General features: G+C 48.1%; 27 non-coding genes across 27 annotated transcripts; all 27 read right to left on the bottom strand.

Moving 5' to 3' along the window:
* Window positions 1–481: 481 nt before the first annotated feature.
* On the bottom strand, window positions 482–600 carry LOC143873074 (5S ribosomal RNA). Its single transcript, XR_013247797.1, has one exon. It is a non-coding gene; the product is annotated as a 5S ribosomal RNA (ribosomal RNA).
* A 597-nt stretch (window positions 601–1197) lies between these two features.
* Window positions 1198–1316, bottom strand: LOC143873080 (5S ribosomal RNA). The gene has a single exon (XR_013247803.1). It is a non-coding gene; the product is annotated as a 5S ribosomal RNA (ribosomal RNA).
* Window positions 1317–1913: 597 nt separating this feature from the next.
* On the bottom strand, window positions 1914–2032 carry LOC143874211 (5S ribosomal RNA). The gene has a single exon (XR_013248899.1). It is a non-coding gene; the product is annotated as a 5S ribosomal RNA (ribosomal RNA).
* Window positions 2033–2629: 597 nt separating this feature from the next.
* On the bottom strand, window positions 2630–2748 carry LOC143873015 (5S ribosomal RNA). The gene has a single exon (XR_013247737.1). It is a non-coding gene; the product is annotated as a 5S ribosomal RNA (ribosomal RNA).
* Window positions 2749–3345: 597 nt separating this feature from the next.
* Window positions 3346–3464, bottom strand: LOC143872936 (5S ribosomal RNA). Its single transcript, XR_013247661.1, has one exon. It is a non-coding gene; the product is annotated as a 5S ribosomal RNA (ribosomal RNA).
* Window positions 3465–4061: 597 nt separating this feature from the next.
* LOC143871621 (5S ribosomal RNA) lies at window positions 4062–4180 on the bottom strand. The gene has a single exon (XR_013246384.1). It is a non-coding gene; the product is annotated as a 5S ribosomal RNA (ribosomal RNA).
* A 597-nt stretch (window positions 4181–4777) lies between these two features.
* On the bottom strand, window positions 4778–4896 carry LOC143873936 (5S ribosomal RNA). Its single transcript, XR_013248630.1, has one exon. It is a non-coding gene; the product is annotated as a 5S ribosomal RNA (ribosomal RNA).
* Window positions 4897–5493: 597 nt separating this feature from the next.
* On the bottom strand, window positions 5494–5612 carry LOC143872934 (5S ribosomal RNA). The gene has a single exon (XR_013247659.1). It is a non-coding gene; the product is annotated as a 5S ribosomal RNA (ribosomal RNA).
* Window positions 5613–6209: 597 nt separating this feature from the next.
* Window positions 6210–6328, bottom strand: LOC143871620 (5S ribosomal RNA). The gene has a single exon (XR_013246383.1). It is a non-coding gene; the product is annotated as a 5S ribosomal RNA (ribosomal RNA).
* A 597-nt stretch (window positions 6329–6925) lies between these two features.
* Window positions 6926–7044, bottom strand: LOC143871618 (5S ribosomal RNA). Its single transcript, XR_013246381.1, has one exon. It is a non-coding gene; the product is annotated as a 5S ribosomal RNA (ribosomal RNA).
* A 597-nt stretch (window positions 7045–7641) lies between these two features.
* Window positions 7642–7760, bottom strand: LOC143872933 (5S ribosomal RNA). Its single transcript, XR_013247658.1, has one exon. It is a non-coding gene; the product is annotated as a 5S ribosomal RNA (ribosomal RNA).
* A 597-nt stretch (window positions 7761–8357) lies between these two features.
* Window positions 8358–8476, bottom strand: LOC143872932 (5S ribosomal RNA). Its single transcript, XR_013247657.1, has one exon. It is a non-coding gene; the product is annotated as a 5S ribosomal RNA (ribosomal RNA).
* Window positions 8477–9073: 597 nt separating this feature from the next.
* On the bottom strand, window positions 9074–9192 carry LOC143872915 (5S ribosomal RNA). The gene has a single exon (XR_013247641.1). It is a non-coding gene; the product is annotated as a 5S ribosomal RNA (ribosomal RNA).
* A 597-nt stretch (window positions 9193–9789) lies between these two features.
* On the bottom strand, window positions 9790–9908 carry LOC143874210 (5S ribosomal RNA). The gene has a single exon (XR_013248898.1). It is a non-coding gene; the product is annotated as a 5S ribosomal RNA (ribosomal RNA).
* A 597-nt stretch (window positions 9909–10505) lies between these two features.
* On the bottom strand, window positions 10506–10624 carry LOC143873073 (5S ribosomal RNA). Its single transcript, XR_013247796.1, has one exon. It is a non-coding gene; the product is annotated as a 5S ribosomal RNA (ribosomal RNA).
* A 597-nt stretch (window positions 10625–11221) lies between these two features.
* On the bottom strand, window positions 11222–11340 carry LOC143872931 (5S ribosomal RNA). The gene has a single exon (XR_013247656.1). It is a non-coding gene; the product is annotated as a 5S ribosomal RNA (ribosomal RNA).
* A 597-nt stretch (window positions 11341–11937) lies between these two features.
* Window positions 11938–12056, bottom strand: LOC143872930 (5S ribosomal RNA). Its single transcript, XR_013247655.1, has one exon. It is a non-coding gene; the product is annotated as a 5S ribosomal RNA (ribosomal RNA).
* Window positions 12057–12653: 597 nt separating this feature from the next.
* LOC143872914 (5S ribosomal RNA) lies at window positions 12654–12772 on the bottom strand. The gene has a single exon (XR_013247640.1). It is a non-coding gene; the product is annotated as a 5S ribosomal RNA (ribosomal RNA).
* Window positions 12773–13369: 597 nt separating this feature from the next.
* On the bottom strand, window positions 13370–13488 carry LOC143874209 (5S ribosomal RNA). Its single transcript, XR_013248897.1, has one exon. It is a non-coding gene; the product is annotated as a 5S ribosomal RNA (ribosomal RNA).
* Window positions 13489–14085: 597 nt separating this feature from the next.
* LOC143872913 (5S ribosomal RNA) lies at window positions 14086–14204 on the bottom strand. Its single transcript, XR_013247639.1, has one exon. It is a non-coding gene; the product is annotated as a 5S ribosomal RNA (ribosomal RNA).
* Window positions 14205–14801: 597 nt separating this feature from the next.
* Window positions 14802–14920, bottom strand: LOC143874208 (5S ribosomal RNA). The gene has a single exon (XR_013248896.1). It is a non-coding gene; the product is annotated as a 5S ribosomal RNA (ribosomal RNA).
* A 597-nt stretch (window positions 14921–15517) lies between these two features.
* On the bottom strand, window positions 15518–15636 carry LOC143873072 (5S ribosomal RNA). Its single transcript, XR_013247795.1, has one exon. It is a non-coding gene; the product is annotated as a 5S ribosomal RNA (ribosomal RNA).
* A 597-nt stretch (window positions 15637–16233) lies between these two features.
* Window positions 16234–16352, bottom strand: LOC143872929 (5S ribosomal RNA). Its single transcript, XR_013247654.1, has one exon. It is a non-coding gene; the product is annotated as a 5S ribosomal RNA (ribosomal RNA).
* Window positions 16353–16949: 597 nt separating this feature from the next.
* Window positions 16950–17068, bottom strand: LOC143872928 (5S ribosomal RNA). The gene has a single exon (XR_013247653.1). It is a non-coding gene; the product is annotated as a 5S ribosomal RNA (ribosomal RNA).
* A 597-nt stretch (window positions 17069–17665) lies between these two features.
* Window positions 17666–17784, bottom strand: LOC143872912 (5S ribosomal RNA). Its single transcript, XR_013247638.1, has one exon. It is a non-coding gene; the product is annotated as a 5S ribosomal RNA (ribosomal RNA).
* Window positions 17785–18381: 597 nt separating this feature from the next.
* Window positions 18382–18500, bottom strand: LOC143871617 (5S ribosomal RNA). The gene has a single exon (XR_013246380.1). It is a non-coding gene; the product is annotated as a 5S ribosomal RNA (ribosomal RNA).
* A 597-nt stretch (window positions 18501–19097) lies between these two features.
* Window positions 19098–19216, bottom strand: LOC143871616 (5S ribosomal RNA). The gene has a single exon (XR_013246379.1). It is a non-coding gene; the product is annotated as a 5S ribosomal RNA (ribosomal RNA).
* Window positions 19217–19322: the final 106 nt, after the last annotated feature.

The raw sequence follows: 19322 nt of genomic DNA, 5'->3' as shown, positions 1-19322 counted from the left end.
GCATGTCGGAAAGGCGAATTACCGCCAGGGCTGTCATCGCGCGATGAATCTTCCCGAGTACCCCCGAATCAATATAAGAATCGCCACGATCTGACGGGCGGATCAAAAGTTATCGTCGGAACGATATTTGTGCACCAAGGGTAGCTCACGGCCAGTAAACACCTTCCGACCGGATTCATGACTCGCATCCACTAGTACACTCATCCGCTATAGCCTGTACGTCACTGAATCTGAACAAACCCCCGCTATAATTTGACCGCAAATGAAATGTCAGAACGAATTCCGTTTATCGAATCAAACGACACTATCACCCCGCCATAATAAAGACCGGACGTATTTTAATTCACCATCCGGAAGAAAATAAAAAGATCGGAACCGAAACGTAGGAGGCGTCGCACTAAACGTGCGTTTCAGTTCGCATCGATGTTCCAGAACCGAAAGATTGTTCGAAAAAAGTGGTAGATAGCCGAAAAAAGTGACAGGGGTGCAACACGAGGACTTCCCAGGAGGTCACCCATCCTAGTACTACTCTCGCCCAGGCACGCTTAACTTCGGAGTTCTGATGGGATCCAGTGCATTTGTGCTGGTATGATCGCACCCAGCATGCCTCTCCATTGTCAAAGTAATAAAGAGTTTCCACTCGCAATGTCGTACGAAGTCCGTTTAAATGAAAGTGCGAAAAAATCCTGCTAGATGACACCGTATGGACGATCCGAGCATGTCGGAAAGGCGAATTACCGCCAGGGCTGTCATCGCGCGATGAATCTTCCCGAGTACCCCCGAATCAATATAAGAATCGCCACGATCTGACGGGCGGATCAAAAGTTATCGTCGGAACGATATTTGTGCACCAAGGGTAGCTCACGGCCAGTAAACACCTTCCGACCGGATTCATGACTCGCATCCACTAGTACACTCATCCGCTATAGCCTGTACGTCACTGAATCTGAACAAACCCCCGCTATAATTTGACCGCAAATGAAATGTCAGAACGAATTCCGTTTATCGAATCAAACGACACTATCACCCCGCCATAATAAAGACCGGACGTCTTTGAATTCACCATCCGGAAGAAAATAAAAAGATCCGAACCGAAACATAGGAGGCGTCGCACTAAACGTGCGTTTCAGTTCGCATCGATGTTCCAGAACCGAAAGATTGTTCGAAAAAAGTGGTAGATAGCCGAAAAAAGTGACAGGGGTGCAACACGAGGACTTCCCAGGCGGTCACCCATCCTAGTACTACTCTCGCCCAAGCACGCTTAACTTCGGAGTTCTGATGGGATCCAGTGCATTTGTGCCGGTATGATCGCACCCAGCATGCCTCTCCATTGTCAAAGTAATAAAGAGTTTCCACTCGCATTGTCGTACGAAGTCCGTTTAAATGAAAGTGCGAAAAAATCCTGCTAGATGACACCGGATGGACGATCCGAGCATGTCGGAAAGGCGAATTACCGCCAGGGCTGTCATCGCGCGATGAATCTTCCCGAGTACCCCCGAATCAATATAAGAATCGCCACGATCTGACGGGCGGATCAAAAGTTATCGTCGGAACGATATTTGTGCACCAAGGGTAGCTCACGGCCAGTAAACACCTTCCGACCGGATTCATGACTCGCATCCACTAGTACACTCATCCGCTATAGCCTGTACGTCACTGAATCTGAACAAACCCCCGCTATAATTTGACCGCAAATGAAATGTCAGAACGAATTCCGTTTATCGAATCAAACGACACTATCACCCCGCCATAATAAAGACCGGACGTCTTTGAATTCACCATCCGGAAGAAAATAAAAAGATCCGAACCGAAACGTAGGAGGCGACGCACTAAACGTGCGTTTCAGTTCGCATCGATGTTCCAGAACCGAAAGATTGTTCGAAAAAAGTGGTAGATAGCCGAAAAAAGTGACAGGGGTGCAACACGAGGACTTCCCAGGAGGTCACCCATCCTAGTACTACTCTCGCCCAAGCACGCTTAACTTCGGAGTTCTGATGGGAGCCAGTGCATTTGTGCTGGTATGATCGCACCCAGCATGCCTCTCCATTGTCAAAGTAATAAAGAGTTTCCACTCGCATTGTCGTACGAAGTCCGTTTAAATGAAAGTGCGAAAAAATCCTGCTAGATGACACCGGATGGACGATCCGAGCATGTCGGGAAGCCGGATGACCGCCACGGCTGTCATCGCGCGATGAATCTTCCCGAGTACCCCCGAATCAATATAAGAATCGCTACGATCTGACGGGCGGATCAAAAGTTATCGTCGGAACGATATTTGTGCACCAAGGGTAGCTCACGGCCAGTAAACACCTTCCGACCGGATTCATGACTCGCATCCACTAGTACACTCATCCGCTATAGCCTGTACGTCACTGAATCTAAACAAACCCCCGCTATAATTTGACCGCAAATGAAATGTCAGAACGAATTCCGTTTATCGAATCAAACGACACTATCACCCCGCCATAATAAAGACCGGACGTGTTTGAATTCACCATCCGGAAGAAAATAAAAAGATCCGAACCGAAACGTAGGAGGCGACGCACTAAACGTGCGTTTCAGTTCGCATCGATGTTCCAGAACCGAAAGATTGTTCGAAAAAAGTGGTAGATAGCCGAAAAAAGTGACAGGGGTGCAACACGAGGACTTCCCAAGAGGTCACCCATCCTAGTACTACTCTCGCCCAAGCACGCTTAACTTCGGAGTTCTGATGGGATCCAGTGCATTTGTGCTGGTATGATCGCACCCAGCATGCCTCTCCATTGTCAAAGTAATAAAGAGTTTCCACTCGCACTGTCGTACGAAGTCCGTTTAAATGAAAGTGCGAAAAAATCCTGCTAGATGACACCGGATGGACGATCCGAGCATGTCGGGAAGCCGGATGACCGCCAGGGCTGTCATCGCGCGATGAATCTTCCCGAGTACCCCCGAATCAATATAAGAATCGCCACGATCTGACGGGCGGATCAAAAGTTATCGTCGGAACGATATTTGTGCACCAAGGGTAGCTCACGGCCAGTAAACACCTTCCGACCGGATTCATGACTCGCATCCACTAGTACACTCATGCGCTATAGCCTGTACGTCACTGAATCTAAACAAACCCCCGCTATAATTTGACCGCAAATGAAATGTCAGAACGAATTCCGTTTATCGAATCAAACGACACTATCACCCCGCCATAATAAAGACCGGACGTATTTTAATTCACCATCCGGAAGAAAATAAAAAGATCGGAACCGAAACGTAGGAGGCGTCGCACTAAACGTGCGTTTCAGTTCGCATCGATGTTCCAGAACCGAAAGATTGTTCGAAAAAAGTGGTAGATAGCCGAAAAAAGTGACAGGGGTGCAACACGAGGACTTCCCAGGCGGTCACCCATCCTAGTACTACTCTCGCCCAAGCACGCTTAACTTCGGAGTTCTGATGGGATCCAGTGCATTTGTGCTGGTATGATCGCACCCAGCATGCCTCTCCATTGTCAAAGTAATAAAGAGTTTCCACTCGCATTGTCGTACGAAGTCCGTTTAAATGAAAGTGCGAAAAAATCCTGCTAGATGACACCGGATGGACGATCCGAGCATGTCGGGAAGCCGGATGACCGCCACGGCTGTCATCGCGCGATGAATCTTCCCGAGTACCCCCGAATCAATATAAGAATCGCTACGATCTGACGGGCGGATCAAAAGTTATCGTCGGAACGATATTTGTGCACCAAGGGTAGCTCACGGCCAGTAAACACCTTCCGACCGGATTCATGACTCGCATCCACTAGTACACTCATCCGCTATAGCCTGTACGTCACTGAATCTAAACAAACCCCCGCTATAATTTGACCGCAAATGAAATGTCAGAACGAATTCCGTTTATCGAATCAAACGACACTATCACCCCGCCATAATAAAGACCGGACGTGTTTGAATTCACCATCCGGAAGAAAATAAAAAGATCCGAACCGAAACGTAGGAGGCGTCGCACTAAACGTGCGTTTCAGTTCGCATCGATGTTCCAGAACCGAAAGATTGTTCGAAAAAAGTGGTAGATAGCCGAAAAAAGTGACAGGGGTGCAACACGAGGACTTCCCAGGAGGTCACCCATCCTAGTACTACTCTCGCCCAAGCACGCTTAACTTCGGAGTTCTGATGGGATCCAGTGCATTTGTGCTGGTATGATCGCACCCAGCATGCCTCTCCATTGTCAAAGTAATAAAGAGTTTCCACTCGCAATGTCGTACGAAGTCCGTTTAAATGAAAGTGCGAAAAAATCCTGCTAGATGACACCGGATGGACGATCCGAGCATGTCGGAAAGGCGAATTACCGCCAGGGCTGTCATCGCGCGATGAATCTTCCCGAGTACCCCCGAATCAATATAAGAATCGCCACGATCTGACGGGCGGATCAAAAGTTATCGTCGGAACGATATTTGTGCACCAAGGGTAGCTCACGGCCAGTAAACACCTTCCGACCGGATTCATGACTCGCATCCACTAGTACACTCATCCGCTATAGCCTGTACGTCACTGAATCTGAACAAACCCCCGCTATAATTTGACCGCAAATGAAATGTCAGAACGAATTCCGTTTATCGAATCAAACGACACTATCACCCCGCCATAATAAAGACCGGACGTATTTGAATTCACCATCCGGAAGAAAATAAAAAGATCCGAACCGAAACATAGGAGGCGTCGCACTAAACGTGCGTTTCAGTTCGCATCGATGTTCCAGAACCGAAAGATTGTTCGAAAAAAGTGGTAGATAGCCGAAAAAAGTGACAGGGGTGCAACACGAGGACTTCCCAGGCGGTCACCCATCCTAGTACTACTCTCGCCCAAGCGCGCTTAACTTCGGAGTTCTGATGGGATCCAGTGCATTTGTGCTGGTATGATCGCACCCAGCATGCCTCTCCATTGTCAAAGTAATAAAGAGTTTCCACTCGCATTGTCGTACGAAGTCCGTTTAAATGAAAGTGCGAAAAAATCCTGCTAGATGACACCGGATGGACGATCCGAGCATGTCGGAAAGGCGAATTACCGCCAGGGCTGTCATCGCGCGATGAATCTTCCCGAGTACCCTCGAATCAATATAAGAATCGCCACGATCTGACGGGCGGATCAAAAGTTATCGTCGGAACGATATTTGTGCACCAAGGGTAGCTCACGGCCAGTAAACACCTTCCGACCGGATTCATGACTCGCATCCACTAGTACACTCATCCGCTATAGCCTGTACGTCACTGAATCTGAACAAACCCCCGCTATAATTTGACCGCAAATGAAATGTCAGAACGAATTCCGTTTATCGAATCAAACGACACTATCACCCCGCCATAATAAAGACCGGACGTATTTGAATTCACCATCCGGAAGAAAATAAAAAGATCCGAACCGAAACATAGGAGGCGTCGCACTAAACGTGCGTTTCAGTTCGCATCGATGTTCCAGAACCGAAAGATTGTTCGAAAAAAGTGGTAGATAGCCGAAAAAAGTGACAGGGGTGCAACACGAGGACTTCCCAGGCGGTCACCCATCCTAGTACTACTCTCGCCCAAGCACGCTTAACTTCGGAGTTCTGATGGGATCCAGTGCATTTGTGCTGGTATGATCGCACCCAGCATGCCTCTCCATTGTCAAAGTAATAAAGAGTTTCCACTCGCATTGTCGTACGAAGTCCGTTTAAATGAAAGTGCGAAAAAATCCTGCTAGATGACACCGGATGGACGATCCGAGCATGTCGGGAAGCCGGATGACCGCCAGGGCTGTCATCGCGCGATTAATCTTCCCGAGTACCCCCGAATCAATATAAGAATCGCTACGATCTGACGGGCGGATCAAAAGTTATCGTCGGAACGATATTTGTGCACCAAGGGTAGCTCACGGCCAGTAAACACCTTCCGACCGGATTCATGACTTTCATCCACTAGTACACTCATCCGCTATAGCCTGTACGTCACTGAATCTAAACAAACCCCCGCTATAATTTGACCGCAAATGAAATGTCAGAACGAATTCCGTTTATCGAATCAAACGACACTATCAGCCCGCCATAATAAAGACCGGACGTCTTTGAATTCACCATCCGGAAGAAAATAAAAAGATCCGAACCGAAACGTAGGAGGCGACGCACTAAACGTGCGTTTCAGTTCGCATCGATGTTCCAGAACCGAAAGATTGTTCGAAAAAAGTGGTAGATAGCCGAAAAAAGTGACAGGGGTGCAACACGAGGACTTCCCAGGAGGTCACCCATCCTAGTACTACTCTCGCCCAAGCACGCTTAACTTCGGAGTTCTGATGGGATCCAGTGCATTTGTGCTGGTATGATCGCACCCAGCATGCCTCTCCATTGTCAAAGTAATAAAGAGTTTCCACTCGCACTGTCGTACGAAGTCCGTTTAAATGAAAGTGCGAAAAAATCCTGCTAGATGACACCGGATGGACGATCCGAGCATGTCGGGAAGCCGGATGACCGCCAGGGCTGTCATCGCGCGATGAATCTTCCCGAGTACCCCCGAATCAATATAAGAATCGCCACGATCTGACGGGCGGATCAAAAGTTATCGTTGGAACGATATTTGTGCACCAAGGGTAGCTCACGGCCAGTAAACACCTTCCGACCGGATTCATGACTCGCATCCACTAGTACACTCATCCGCTATAGCCTGTACGTCACTGAATCTAAACAAACCCCCGCTATAATTTGACCGCAAATGAAATGTCAGAACGAATTCCGTTTATCGAATCAAACGACACTATCACCCCGCCATAATAAAGACCGGACGTATTTTAATTCACCATCCGGAAGAAAATAAAAAGATCGGAACCGAAACGTAGGAGGCGTCGCACTAAACGTGCGTTTCAGTTCGCATCGATGTTCCAGAACCGAAAGATTGTTCGAAAAAAGTGGTAGATAGCCGAAAAAAGTGACAGGGGTGCAACACGAGGACTTCCCAGGAGGTCACCCATCCTAGTACTACTCTCGCCCAAGCACGCTTAACTTCGGAGTTCTGATGGGATCCAGTGCATTTGTGCTGGTATGATCGCACCCAGCATGCCTCTCCATTGTCAAAGTAATAAAGAGTTTCCACTCGCAATGTCGTACGAAGTCCGTTTAAATGAAAGTGCGAAAAAATCCTGCTAGATGACACCGGATGGACGATCCGAGCATGTCGGAAAGGCGAATTACCGCCAGGGCTGTCATCGCGCGATGAATCTTCCCGAGTACCCCCGAATCAATATAAGAATCGCCACAATCTGACGGGCGGATCAAAAGTTATCGTCGGAACGATATTTGTGCACCAAGGGTAGCTCACGGCCAGTAAACACCTTCCGACCGGATTCATGACTCGCATCCACTAGTACACTCATCCGCTATAGCCTGTACGTCACTGAATCTGAACAAACCCCCGCTATAATTTGACCGCAAATGAAATGTCAGAACGAATTCCGTTTATCGAATCAAACGACACTATCACCCCGCCATAATAAAAACCGGACGTATTTCAATTCACCATCCGGAAGAAAATAAAAAGATCCGAACCGAAACATAGGAGGCGTCGCACTAAACGTGCGTTTCAGTTCGCATCGATGTTCCAGAACCGAAAGATTGTTCGAAAAAAGTGGTAGATAGCCGAAAAAAGTGACAGGGGTGCAACACGAGGACTTCCCAGGCGGTCACCCATCCTAGTACTACTCTCGCCCAAGCACGCTTAACTTCGGAGTTCTGATGGGATCCAGTGCATTTGTGCTGGTATGATCGCACCCAGCATGCCTCTCCATTGTCAAAGTAATAAAGAGTTTCCACTCGCATTGTCGTACGAAGTCCGTTTAAATGAAAGTGCGAAAAAATCCTGCTAGATGACACCGGATGGACGATCCGAGCATGTCGGAAAGGCGAATTATCGCCAGGGCTGTCATCGCGCGATGAATCTTCCCGAGTACCCCCGAATCAATATAAGAATCGCCACGATCTGACGGGCGGATCAAAAGTTATCGTCGGAACGATATTTGTGCACCAAGGGTAGCTCACGGCCAGTAAACACCTTCCGACCGGATTCATGACTCGCATCCACTAGTACACTCATCCGCTATAGCCTGTACGTCACTGAATCTGAACAAACCCCCGCTATAATTTGACCGCAAATGAAATGTGAGAACGAATTCCGTTTATCGAATCAAACGACACTATCACCCCGCCATAATAAAGACCGGACGTATTTGAATTCACCATCCGGAAGAAAATAAAAAGATCCGAACCGAAACATAGGAGGCGTCGCACTAAACGTGCGTTTCAGTTCGCATCGATGTTCCAGAACCGAAAGATTGTTCGAAAAAAGTGGTAGATAGCCGAAAAAAGTGACAGGGGTGCAACACGAGGACTTCCCAGGCGGTCACCCATCCTAGTACTACTCTCGCCCAAGCACGCTTAACTTCGGAGTTCTGATGGGATCCAGTGCATTTGTGCTGGTATGATCGCACCCAGCATGCCTCTCCATTGTCAAAGTAATAAAGAGTTTCCACTCGCATTGTCGTACGAAGTCCGTTTAAATAAAAGTGCGAAAAAATCCTGCTAGATGACATCGGATGGACGATCCGAGCATGTCGGGAAGCCGGATGACCGCTAGGGCTGTCATCGCGCGATGAATCTTCCCGAGTACCCCCGAATCAATATAAGAATCGCCACGATCTGACGGGCGGATCAAAAGTTATCGTCGGAATGATATTTGTGCACCAAGGGTAGCTCACGGCCAGTAAACACCTTCCGACCGGATTCATGACTTTCATCCACTAGTACACTCATCCGCTATAGCCTGTACGTCACTGAATCTAAACAAACCCCCGCTATAATTTGACCGCAAATGAAATGTCAGAACGAATTCCGTTTATCGAATCAAACGACACTATCAGCCCGCCATAATAAAGACCGGACGTCTTTGAATTCACCATCCGGAAGAAAATAGAAAGATCCGAACCGAAACGTAGGAGGCGACGCACTAAACGTGCGTTTCAGTTCGCATCGATGTTCCAGAACCGAAAGATTGTTCGAAAAAAGTGGTAGATAGCCGAAAAAAGTGACAGGGGTGCAACACGAGGACTTCCCAGGAGGTCACCCACCCTAGTACTACTCTCGCCCAAGCACGCTTAACTTCGGAGTTCTGATGGGATCCAGTGCATTTGTGCTGGTATGATCGCACCCAGCATGCCTTTCCATTGTCAAAGTAATAAAGAGTTTCCACTCGCATTGTCGTACGAAGTCCGTTTAAATGAAAGTGCGAAAAAATCCTGCTAGATGACACCGGATGGACGATCCGAGCATGTCGGGAAGCCGGTTGACCGCCAGGGCTGTCATCGCGCGATTAATCTTCCCGAGTACCCCCGAATCAATATAAGAATCGCTACGATCTGACGGGCGGATCAAAAGTTATCGTCGGAACGATATTTGTGCACCAAGGGTAGCTCACGGCCAGTAAACACCTTCCGACCGGATTCATGACTTTCATCCACTAGTACACTCATCCGCTATAGCCTGTACGTCACTGAATCTAAACAAACCCCCGCTATAATTTGACCGCAAATGAAATGTCAGAACGAATTCCGTTTATCGAATCAAACGACACTATCAGCCCGCCATAATAAAGACCGGACGTCTTTGAATTCACCATCCGGAAGAAAATAAAAAGATCCGAACCGAAACGTAGGAGGCGACGCACTAAACGTGCGTTTCAGTTCGCATCGATGTTCCAGAACCGAAAGATTGTTCGAAAAAAGTGGTAGATAGCCGAAAAAAGTGACAGGGGTGCAACACGAGGACTTCCCAGGAGGTCACCCATCCTAGTACTACTCTCGCCCAAGCACGCTTAACTTCGGAGTTCTGATGGGAGCCAGTGCATTTGTGCTGGTATGATCGCACCCAGCATGCCTCTCCATTGTCAAAGTAATAAAGAGTTTCCACTCGCATTGTCGTACGAAGTCCGTTTAAATGAAAGTGCGAAAAAATCCTGCTAGATGACACCGGATGGACGATCCGAGCATGTCGGGAAGCCGGATGACCGCCAGGGCTGTCATCGCGCGATGAATCTTCCCGAGTACCCCCGAATCAATATAAGAATCGCCACGATCTGACGGGCGGATCAAAAGTTATCGTCGGAACGATATTTGTGCACCAAGGGTAGCTCACGGCCAGTAAACACCTTCCGACCGGATTCATGACTCGCATCCACTAGTACACTCATCCGCTATAGCCTGTACGTCACTGAATCTAAACAAACCCCCGCTATAATTTGACCGCAAATGAAATGTCAGAACGAATTCCGTTTATCGAATCAAACGACACTATCACCCCGCCATAATAAAGACCGGACGTATTTTAATTCACCATCCGGAAGAAAATAAAAAGATCGGAACCGAAACGTAGGAGGCGTCGCACTAAACGTGCGTTTCAGTTCGCATCGATGTTCCAGAACCGAAAGATTGTTCGAAAAAAGTGGTAGATAGCCGAAAAAAGTGACAGGGGTGCAACACGAGGACTTCCCAGGAGGTCACCCATCCTAGTACTACTCTCGCCCAGGCACGCTTAACTTCGGAGTTCTGATGGGATCCAGTGCATTTGTGCTGGTATGATCGCACCCAGCATGCCTCTCCATTGTCAAAGTAATAAAGAGTTTCCACTCGCAATGTCGTACGAAGTCCGTTTAAATGAAAGTGCGAAAAAATCCTGCTAGATGACACCGGATGGACGATCCGAGCATGTCGGAAAGGCGAATTACCGCCAGGGCTGTCATCGCGCGATGAATCTTCCCGAGTACCCCCGAATCAATATAAGAATCGCCACGATCTGACGGGCGGATCAAAAGTTATCGTCGGAACGATATTTGTGCACCAAGGGTAGCTCACGGCCAGTAAACACCTTCCGACCGGATTCATGACTCGCATCCACTAGTACACTCATCCGCTATAGCCTGTACGTCACTGAATCTGAACAAACCCCCGCTATAATTTGACCGCAAATGAAATGTCAGAACGAATTCCGTTTATCGAATCAAACGACACTATCACCCCGCCATAATAAAGACCGGACGTATTTGAATTCACCATCCGGAAGAAAATAAAAAGATCCGAACCGAAACATAGGAGGCGTCGCACTAAACGTGCGTTTCAGTTCGCATCGATGTTCCAGAACCGAAAGATTGTTCGAAAAAAGTGGTAGATAGCCGAAAAAAGTGACAGGGGTGCAACACGAGGACTTCCCAGGCGGTCACCCATCCTAGTACTACTCTCGCCCAAGCACGCTTAACTTCGGAGTTCTGATGGGATCCAGTGCATTTGTGCTGGTATGATCGCACCCAGCATGCCTCTCCATTGTCAAAGTAATAAAGAGTTTCCACTCGCATTGTCGTACGAAGTCCGTTTAAATGAAAGTGCGAAAAAATCCTGCTAGATGACACCGGATGGACGATCCGAGCATGTCGGAAAGGCGAATTACCGCCAGGGCTGTCATCGCGCGATGAATCTTCCCGAGTACCCCCGAATCAATATAAGAATCGCCACGATCTGACGGGCGGATCAAAAGTTATCGTCGGAACGATATTTGTGCACCAAGGGTAGCTCACGGCCAGTAAACACCTTCCGACCGGATTCATGACTCGCATCCACTAGTACACTCATCCGCTATAGCCTGTACGTCACTGAATCTGAACAAACCCCCGCTATAATTTGACCGCAAATGAAATGTCAGAACGAATTCCGTTTATCGAATCAAACGACACTATCACCCCGCCATAATAAAGACCGGACGTATTTGAATTCACCATCCGGAAGAAAATAAAAAGATCCGAACCGAAACATAGGAGGCGTCGCACTAAACGTGCGTTTCAGTTCGCATCGATGTTCCAGAACCGAAAGATTGTTCGAAAAAAGTGGTAGATAGCCGAAAAAAGTGACAGGGGTGCAACACGAGGACTTCCCAGGCGGTCACCCATCCTAGTACTACTCTCGCCCAAGCACGCTTAACTTCGGAGTTCTGATGGGATCCAGTGCATTTGTGCTGGTATGATCGCACCCAGCATGCCTCTTCATTGTCAAAGTAATAAAGAGTTTCCACTCGCATTGTCGTACGAAGTCCGTTTAAATAAAAGTGCGAAAAAATCCTGCTAGATGACATCGGATGGACGATCCGAGCATGTCGGGAAGCCGGATGACCGCTAGGGCTGTCATCGCGCGATGAATCTTCCCGAGTACCCCCGAATCAATATAAGAATCGCCACGATCTGACGGGCGGATCAAAAGTTATCGTCGGAATGATATTTGTGCACCAAGGGTAGCTCACGGCCAGTAAACACCTTCCGACCGGATTCATGACTTTCATCCACTAGTACACTCATCCGCTATAGCCTGTACGTCACTGAATCTAAACAAACCCCCGCTATAATTTGACCGCAAATGAAATGTCAGAACGAATTCCGTTTATCGAATCAAACGACACTATCAGCCCGCCATAATAAAGACCGGACGTGTTTGAATTCACCATCCGGAAGAAAATAAAAAGATCCGAACCGAAACGTAGGAGGCGACGCACTAAACGTGCGTTTCAGTTCGCATCGATGTTCCAGAACCGAAAGATTGTTCGAAAAAAGTGGTAGATAGCCGAAAAAAGTGACAGGGGTGCAACACGAGGACTTCCCAGGAGGTCACCCACCCTAGTACTACTCTCGCCCAAGCACGCTTAACTTCGGAGTTCTGATGGGATCCAGTGCATTTGTGCTGGTATGATCGCACCCAGCATGCCTTTCCATTGTCAAAGTAATAAAGAGTTTCCACTCGCATTGTCGTACGAAGTCCGTTTAAATGAAAGTGCGAAAAAATCCTGCTAGATGACACCGGATGGACGATCCGAGCATGTCGGGAAGCCGGATGACCGCCAGGGCTGTCATCGCGCAATTAATCTTCCCGAGTACCCCCGAATCAATATAAGAATCGCTACGATCTGACGGGCGGATCAAAAGTTATCGTCGGAACGATATTTGTGCACCAAGGGTAGCTCACGGCCAGTAAACACCTTCCGACCGGATTCATGACTTTCATCCACTAGTACACTCATCCGCTATAGCCTGTACGTCACTGAATCTAAACAAACCCCCGCTATAATTTGACCGCAAATGAAATGTCAGAACGAATTCCGTTTATCGAATCAAACGACACTATCAGCCCGCCATAATAAAGACCGGACGTCTTTGAATTCACCATCCGGAAGAAAATAAAAAGATCCGAACCGAAACGTAGGAGGCGACGCACTAAACGTGCGTTTCAGTTCGCATCGATGTTCCAGAACCGAAAGATTGTTCGAAAAAAGTGGTAGATAGCCGAAAAAAGTGACAGGGGTGCAACACGAGGACTTCCCAGGAGGTCACCCATCCTAGTACTACTCTCGCCCAAGCACGCTTAACTTCGGAGTTCTGATGGGAGCCAGTGCATTTGTGCTGGTATGATCGCACCCAGCATGCCTCTCCATTGTCAAAGTAATAAAGAGTTTCCACTCGCATTGTCGTACGAAGTCCGTTTAAATGAAAGTGCGAAAAAATCCTGCTAGATGACACCGGATGGACGATCCGAGCATGTCGGGAAGCCGGATGACCGCCAGGGCTGTCATCGCGCGATGAATCTTCCCGAGTACCCCCGAATCAATATAAGAATCGCCACGATCTGACGGGCGGATCAAAAGTTATCGTCGGAATGATATTTGTGCACCAAGGGTAGCTCACGGCCAGTAAACACCTTCCGACCGGATTCATGACTTTCATCCACTAGTACACTCATCCGCTATAGCCTGTACGTCACTGAATCTAAACAAACCCCCGCTATAATTTGACCGCAAATGAAATGTCAGAACGAATTCCGTTTATCGAATCAAACGACACTATCAGCCCGCCATAATAAAGACCGGACGTGTTTGAATTCACCATCCGGAAGAAAATAAAAAGATCCGAACCGAAACGTAGGAGGCGACGCACTAAACGTGCGTTTCAGTTCGCATCGATGTTCCAGAACCGAAAGATTGTTCGAAAAAAGTGGTAGATAGCCGAAAAAAGTGACAGGGGTGCAACACGAGGACTTCCCAGGAGGTCACCCACCCTAGTACTACTCTCGCCCAAGCACGCTTAACTTCGGAGTTCTGATGGGATCCAGTGCATTTGTGCTGGTATGATCGCACCCAGCATGCCTTTCCATTGTCAAAGTAATAAAGAGTTTCCACTCGCATTGTCGTACGAAGTCCGTTTAAATGAAAGTGCGAAAAAATCCTGCTAGATGACACCGGATGGACGATCCGAGCATGTCGGGAAGCCGGATGACCGCCAGGGCTGTCATCGCGCGATTAATCTTCCCGAGTACCCCCGAATCAATATAAGAATCGCTACGATCTGACGGGCGGATCAAAAGTTATCGTCGGAACGATATTTGTGCACCAAGGGTAGCTCACGGCCAGTAAACACCTTCCGACCGGATTCATGACTTTCATCCACTAGTACACTCATCCGCTATAGCCTGTACGTCACTGAATCTAAACAAACCCCCGCTATAATTTGACCGCAAATGAAATGTCAGAACGAATTCCGTTTATCGAATCAAACGACACTATCAGCCCGCCATAATAAAGACCGGACGTCTTTGAATTCACCATCCGGAAGAAAATAAAAAGATCCGAACCGAAACGTAGGAGGCGACGCACTAAACGTGCGTTTCAGTTCGCATCGATGTTCCAGAACCGAAAGATTGTTCGAAAAAAGTGGTAGATAGCCGAAAAAAGTGACAGGGGTGCAACACGAGGACTTCCCAGGAGGTCACCCATCCTAGTACTACTCTCGCCCAAGCACGCTTAACTTCGGAGTTCTGATGGGAGCCAGTGCATTTGTGCTGGTATGATCGCACCCAGCATGCCTCTCCATTGTCAAAGTAATAAAGAGTTTCCACTCGCATTGTCGTACGAAGTCCGTTTAAATGAAAGTGCGAAAAAATCCTGCTAGATGACACCGGATGGACGATCCGAGCATGTCGGGAAGCCGGATGACCGCCAGGGCTGTCATCGCGCGATGAATCTTCCCGAGTACCCCCGAATCAATATAAGAATCGCCACGATCTGACGGGCGGATCAAAAGTTATCGTCGGAACGATATTTGTGCACCAAGGGTAGCTCACGGCCAGTAAACACCTTCCGACCGGATTCATGACTCGCATCCACTAGTACACTCATCCGCTATAGCCTGTACGTCACTGAATCTAAACAAACCCCCGCTATAATTTGACCGCAAATGAAATGTCAGAACGAATTCCGTTTATCGAATCAAACGACACTATCACCCCGCCATAATAAAGACCGGACGTATTTTAATTCACCATCCGGAAGAAAATAAAAAGATCGGAACCGAAACGTAGGAGGCGTCGCACTAAACGTGCGTTTCAGTTCGCATCGATGTTCCAGAACCGAAAGATTGTTCGAAAAAAGTGGTAGATAGCCGAAAAAAGTGACAGGGGTGCAACACGAGGACTTCCCAGGAGGTCACCCATCCTAGTACTACTCTCGCCCAGGCACGCTTAACTTCGGAGTTCTGATGGGATCCAGTGCATTTGTGCTGGTATGATCGCACCCAGCATGCCTCTCCATTGTCAAAGTAATAAAGAGTTTCCACTCGCAATGTCGTACGAAGTCCGTTTAAATGAAAGTGCGAAAAAATCCTGCTAGATGACACCGGATGGACGATCCGAGCATGTCGGAAAGGCGAATTACCGCCAGGGCTGTCATCGCGCGATGAATCTTCCCGAGTACCCCCGAATCAATATAAGAATCGCCACGATCTGACGGGCGGATCAAAAGTTATCGTCGGAACGATATTTGTGCACCAAGGGTAGCTCACGGCCAGTAAACACCTTCCGACCGGATTCATGACTCGCATCCACTAGTACACTCATCCGCTATAGCCTGTACGTCACTGAATCTGAACAAACCCCCGCTATAATTTGACCGCAAATGAAATGTCAGAACGAATTCCGTTTATCGAATCAAACGACACTATCACCCCGCCATAATAAAGACCGGACGTATTTGAATTCACCATCCGGAAGAAAATAAAAAGATCCGAACCGAAACATAGGAGGCGTCGCACTAAACGTGCGTTTCAGTTCGCATCGATGTTCCAGAACCGAAAGATTGTTCGAAAAAAGTGGTAGATAGCCGAAAAAAGTGACAGGGGTGCAACACGAGGACTTCCCAGGCGGTCACCCATCCTAGTACTACTCTCGCCCAAGCACGCTTAACTTCGGAGTTCTGATGGGATCCAGTGCATTTGTGCTGGTATGATCGCACCCAGCATGCCTCTCCATTGTCAAAGTAATAAAGAGTTTCCACTCGCATTGTCGTACGAAGTCCGTTTAAATGAAAGTGCGAAAAAATCCTGCTAGATGACACCGGATGGACGATCCGAGCATGTCGGAAAGGCGAATTACCGCCAGGGCTGTCATCGCGCGATGAATCTTCCCGAGTACCCCCGAATCAATATAAGAATCGCCACGATCTGACGGGCGGATCAAAAGTTATCGTCGGAACGATATTTGTGCACCAAGGGTAGCTCACGGCCAGTAAACACCTTCCGACCGGATTCATGACTCGCATCCACTAGTACACTCATCCGCTATAGCCTGTACGTCACTGAATCTGAACAAACCCCCGCTATAATTTGACCGCAAATGAAATGTCAGAACGAATTCCGTTTATCGAATCAAACGACACTATCACCCCGCCATAATAAAGACCGGACGTATTTGAATTCACCATCCGGAAGAAAATAAAAAGATCCGAACCGAAACATAGGAGGCGTCGCACTAAACGTGCGTTTCAGTTCGCATCGATGTTCCAGAACCGAAAGATTGTTCGAAAAAAGTGGTAGATAGCCGAAAAAAGTGACAGGGGTGCAACACGAGGACTTCCCAGGCGGTCACCCATCCTAGTACTACTCTCGCCCAAGCACGCTTAACTTCGGAGTTCTGATGGGATCCAGTGCATTTGTGCTGGTATGATCGCACCCAGCATGCCTCTTCATTGTCAAAGTAATAAAGAGTTTCCACTCGCATTGTCGTACGAAGTCCGTTTAAATAAAAGTGCGAAAAAATCCTGCTAGATGACATCGGATGGACGATCCGAGCATGTCGGGAAGCCGGATGACCGTTAGGGCTGTCATCGCGCGATGAATCTTCCCGAGTACCCCCGAATCAATATAAGAATCGCCACGATCTGACGGGCGGATCAAAAGTTATCGTCGGAACGATATTTGTGCACCAAGGGTAGCTCACGGCCAGTAAACACCTTCCGACCGGATTCATGACTTTCATCCACTAGTACACTCATCCGCTATAGCCTGTACGTCACTGAATCTAAACAAACCCCCGCTATAATTTGACCGCAAATGAAATGTCAGAACGAATTTCGTTTATCGAATCAAACGACACTATCAGCCCGCCATAATAAAGACCGGACGTCTTTGAATTCACCATCCGGAAGAAAATAAAAAGATCCGAACCGAAACGTAGGAGGCGACGCACTAAACGTGCGTTTCAGTTCGCATCGATGTTCCAGAACCGAAAGATTGTTCGAAAAAAGTGGTAGATAGCCGAAAAAAGTGACAGGGGTGCAACACGAGGACTTCCCAGGAGGTCACCCACCCTAGTACTACTCTCGCCCAAGCACGCTTAACTTCGGAGTTCTGATGGGATCCAGTGCATTTGTGCTGGTATGATCGCACCCAGCATGCCTTTCCATTGTCAAAGTAATAAAGAGTTTCCACTCGCATTGTCGTACGAAGTCCGTTTAAATGAAAGTGCGAAAAAATCCTGCTAGATGACACCGGATGGACGATCCGAGCATGTCGGGAAGCCGGATGACCGCCAGGGCTGTCATCGCGCGATGAATCTTCCCGAGTACCCCCGAATCAATATAAGAATCGCTACGATCTGACGGGCGGATCAAAAGTTATCGTCGGAACGATATTTGTGCACCAAGGGTAGCTCACGGCCAGTAAACACCTTCCGACCGGATTCATGACTCGCATCCACTAGTACACTCATCCGCTATAGCCTGTACGTCACTGAATCTAAACAAACCCCCGCTATAATTTGACCGCAAATGAAATGTCAGAACGAATTCCGTTTATCGAATCAAACGACACTATCACCCCGCCATAATAAAGACCGGACGTGTTTGAATTCACCATCCGGAAGAAAATAAAAAGATCCGAACCGAAACGTAGGAGGCGACGCACTAAACGTGCGTTTCAGTTCGCATCGATGTTCCAGAACCGAAAGATTGTTCGAAAAAAGTGGTAGATAGCCGAAAAAAGTGACAGGGGTGCAACACGAGGACTTCCCAGGAGGTCACCCATCCTAGTACTACTCTCGCCCAAGCACGCTTAACTTCGGAGTTCTGATGGGATCCAGTGCATTTGTGCTGGTATGATCGCACCCAGCATGCCTCTCCATTGTCAAAGTAATAAAGAGTTTCCACTCGCATTGTCGTACGAAGTCCGTTTAAATGAAAGTGCGAAAAAATCCTGCTAGATGACACCGGATGGACGATCCGAGCATGTCGGGAAGCCGGATGACTGCCAGGGCTGTCATCGCGCGATGGATCTTCCCGAGTACCCCCGAATCAATATAAGAATCGCCACGATCTGACGGGCGGATCAAAAGTTATCGTCGGAACGATATTTGTGCACCAAGGGTAGCTCACGGCCAGTAAACACCTTCCGACCGGATTCATGACTCGCATCCACTAGTACACTCATCCGCTAAAGCCTGTACGTCACTGAATCTAAACAAACCCCCGCTATAATTTGACCGCAAATGAAATGTCAGAACGAATTCCGTTTATCGAATCAAACGACACTATCACCCCGCCATAATAAAGACCGGACGTCTTTGAATTCACCATCCGGAAGAAAATAAAAAGATCCGAACCGAAACGTAGGAGGCGACGCACTAAACGTGCGTTTCAGTTCGCATCGATGTTCCAGAACCGAAAGATTGTTCGAAAAAAGTGGTAGATAGCCGAAAAAAGTGACAGGGGTGCAACACGAGGACTTCCCAGGAGGTCACCCATCCTAGTACTACTCTCGCCCAAGCACGCTTAACTTCGGAGTTCTGATGGGATCCAGTGCATTTGTGCTGGTATGATCGCACCCAGCATGCCTCTCCATTGTCAAAGTAATAAAGAGTTTCCACTCGCACTGTCGTACGAAGTCCGTTTAAATGAAAGTGCGAAAAAATCCTGCTAGATGACACCGGATG

This window comes from Tasmannia lanceolata, unplaced genomic scaffold, assembly GCF_043159265.1.
Source record: "Tasmannia lanceolata isolate RefF3 unplaced genomic scaffold, GAP_Taslan_0.1 ptg000003l, whole genome shotgun sequence".
In the NCBI taxonomy this organism is placed as follows: domain Eukaryota; kingdom Viridiplantae; phylum Streptophyta; class Magnoliopsida; order Canellales; family Winteraceae; genus Tasmannia; species Tasmannia lanceolata.
The sequence above is the reverse complement of the archived record's forward strand: the minus strand, read 5'-3'. Positions and strand labels throughout refer to the sequence as shown.